Source organism: Octodon degus, unplaced genomic scaffold, assembly GCF_000260255.1.
Source record: "Octodon degus isolate 3935 unplaced genomic scaffold, OctDeg1.0 scaffold00093, whole genome shotgun sequence".
In the NCBI taxonomy this organism is placed as follows: domain Eukaryota; kingdom Metazoa; phylum Chordata; class Mammalia; order Rodentia; family Octodontidae; genus Octodon; species Octodon degus.
Genome location: NW_004524669.1, coordinates 8,898,870 through 8,902,297, shown reverse-complemented (window position 1 = coordinate 8,902,297; position 3,428 = coordinate 8,898,870). Strand labels below are relative to the sequence as shown.

The 3,428-nt window shown below is 57.8% G+C and overlaps 1 pseudogene; it reads right to left on the bottom strand.

Moving 5' to 3' along the window:
- Positions 1–2,672, bottom strand: part of LOC101578015 — a 3,587-nt pseudogene extending 915 nt beyond the window's left edge.
- Positions 2,673–3,428: the final 756 nt, after the last annotated feature.

Here is a 3,428-nt window from a genome sequence, read left to right as displayed (position 1 = left end):
TATACTTATTCTAGACTCTGTAGACTCTGATATGTCTTTGAACATCCTCCATTTTTGCATGAGGTCCCAATCTTAATTTCATCACTGTCTTCTTCATCTTCTTCATTCCCTGACGACAGTTTATCAAGTGCTTGTTTTATTAGAGAGGCAGATACTCTTAATTCCAAACTCGTCATTGGTTCATCTGGTCTTGGTCTTTTGATTGCCTCTACCAGCTTTGCTGCTTGAATGACATGCTCCTGAAACCTGAGCTTCAGTTCTGAGAGCTCTTCCTTCTCAGCAGTCTTGACTTCTGGCTTGACTGGCTCAGGGGACTTCTCGCTATTATACCTGCCTTTCATGCAGCCTGCAAGTGACCTGCTTGGTGCTCATGGCGGCCGGAGTGTGAACGCCACTCACTGTTTGCTGCTCGCTTCCTCGGCGGCCGCCTCAGCCTGCCCTGTGCTTTAGACACAAGGAAATGGTAACCTGCGGAGGCCGAGACCCACTGGGTTCCTGGATCCAGCTACCCATGGAAAGAGATGCCTGGAGCAAGCATGCACCTTGCTGGACGGCCAGCTCTCTGGCCACCCTCAGCCCCTGAACCGCATGGCAGAGCCACATGCACTCAACATTTGCTCGGCCTTCGGCACAAGATGTGATCCTGGCAAGGTTTAAAGCGTGCACCACCAAAGGAAGGCTGAAGTTTGTTACCCTGGGGCAGGACTATGTCCTGTGGATGTACCAGGGCAATGGCACAAGGCATCGAGCTCCAAGTAAGAGTTGTTTTCAGAAGTTTGATCCCCATGAACAGCTCAGCCGAGGGAGCACAGCCAGAACCTCACTCTGTCCTCTGAGAATAGCCACTCTAGTCCCATTTCCTCCACAGAGCTCAGGGTCGGGGCCTCCAGGTCCCCCCTGTGCTGGTGAGGACCATGCCCTGCAGGCCTCCCTGCAGCAGAGCACAGGGGGAGCTGGTCCTGAACCCCTCCTTCAAGATGCCACTGTCACCCTGAAACCTCTGAGTAAACACCTCATCTTGCCCTGTAATGTGTGATACCTGTCACAAATGCCTGGTTTTAGCCAGGGAGGTCTCGGATGGCCCATGCTGGTAGGTCCAGATCCTGCTTCTCACAGTGCATTTGTTGGGACACTGCACTGCCCACAGATCTGAGCCCTGAGTCAGCCCACTGGATCCTCCTTGGACTTGCCCAGACTCCATCCATCTCATAGGAAGAGCTGCTGTGTCCCCGAGGTGGGTGCTCCTATCCCCCTGCTCGGGGCGACTTGTGGGTCTGTGGCTGCCTCACTTTGATCCCCAGGTCTCCAGCCAGTGGAATCACAACCACTCATAGCCTCTGGGTGCCCAGAAATCACTTCCTGGGGGACCCCTGACCTTGCTGGGGTATAGACTGTGACAGTGACCGTGATGCCAACACCCCTGAGGTGACCATGATACAGACAGCAGCCTCCAAAATCCCCACTGCACTACAGACATGATGGGAGGGATTTACTAAATGAGGACCACAAGGAGCAGATTAGGAGCTGCCAGGAGCCTCTAAGGAAGAAGGCTACAGGGCGAGGTCATGCGTGATCCTTTGGGCCTGCAGAAACCCCAGTTCTGCAAGCAGCCTTGCAGTCAGGTCCTATTGGAGATAAGGCCAAGGAAGAGGCAGTCAAGGTATCATAGGGTCACCAGGAGGCCCGATCCCTTGGCCCCTTAGAAGAGACCACCAGGTCCCAGACACCCAGGGGTGCCTGCGCGGGGACCCACAAGAAATATACCATCTATAGGCACAGGGAGAGCAGCCCTGGACTCCAGAACATCCAGGACAGGCGCAGGGCTCCACAGAGGCAGGAGAGCCTGCGGGGTGCTTGGTCACAGTGGCTGGGTGGACCAGCCCTACTTATGGGCAATGTCAGCAAATGGGGTATAACAGCAGACACCCATCTGGTGTGGGTGAGTCTAGGGTAGCCGCAGAGGGGTGGGAGGATCTCAGGAAGTGGGAAAGCAGAAGGTGGTCCTAGGAGCAACGGTGTTGGCACAGTAGATAAACAGAGCGGACAGAGGCAGGGGGACAGGGTCCAGGCCCAGGGTGCAAGGTCGGCGGGGAGCCTGGGTGCTGGAAAGTGAAGTGGGCCAGGAAGGCGCTGTGTACAGCGTGGGGAGAGCTGACTCCCGTGTCGCTGATCTACCACTGATGCCTGGCCCTTGTCCCCTCCACGCCTGCCAGGTCATCTGCCTGGCTCCAGGGATGCGGCCCTCCTCCACGTAGCCACCAGGTGGCACCTGAGGGCTTTTGTGGGGAGGGGCTGGACACTAGTCCTCCCAGGGCCAGCATCTGGACCTGTTTCTACCAGGAGGACTGGCAGGAGGAAGGGACAGCCTATTGTACCTTGAGGCCCAGCACTGACCCAGGAGCCCCCATGGGCATGGAGGGCCGCAGCTGCAAAGCCAGAGCCCTGGGGAGCAGAGAGCCTGCTCACTGCCCCTGGCCTGCTGTCCCGGCAGCCAGTGAAATGCTGATGTGCTCCTTCAGGGTCGCAGCAGGCTGCAGACCAGGGCTATGTCACTTGACTGCCTTGAAGTGGGAGCTGGGAAGGCTGTGGGGGTGGGGGTAGATGGAGAACCAGGCCTCACCTAGGCTGTCGCTGAAGTGCACACTCACCATATGTGAGCCTTTGTGAACCATGTCTCCATAAAGCTACAGGGAAGGGAGAGGACACGGGGGTAGAGCTGTGGCCAGGATCAGGCTGCCCAGAAGATAAAGACAATCATGGGAGGGAGGTCTCAGCAGGGAGTCCCGAGGAGGATGGTGATCAGGAAATCCCCAGGCTTCTCCTCTTCCTGCTAATACCAGGGCCCTGAGGTAGCCTGCCCCGGGCTCACCTCCGCACCCCAGGCCAGGTGTGTGCTAAGTCTAGCCTGGTGCAGGTGCACCTTGGGGCCTCTTCCCCCAGCCCAGAAAGCCCCAGGCAAAGGGTGCACGGGCTCAGGAATGACACTGCTGGCTGGAGCCGTTTTCCTCAGCCAGCGGCAACTTTGTCCTGCCAGAGCTGCTGGCACCCACCCACCCCCACCCCCTACCCCCACCCCACTCCCCATGGCAACTTGTGGCCCCAGGGGCTGCGAGCGAAGGTGGGGAGCAGAGGAGTGCACAGGCTCTGCACACACGGCTCCCCACAGTGCCATCAGTGTGATCACCGCGAACACAGGAATAAATAAGAAAGATGCAGTGCTGCGTGACAGGGCCCCCACTGGAGGCCACTGCCCCCCCCCCCCCCGGAATCTGCCATCTTCGGGGCACAGTGGCAAGAGCCCTGTGACACTCACTCCACAGATGCTGGGGTAAAAGGCATCTGTGGGGCTTACAGCTGCATGCCAGACAGAGTCTGTGCTGGGTTGAAAACCTTCTAATCCCTTGTGTGGAGCCCCATGGTTTTGCTTG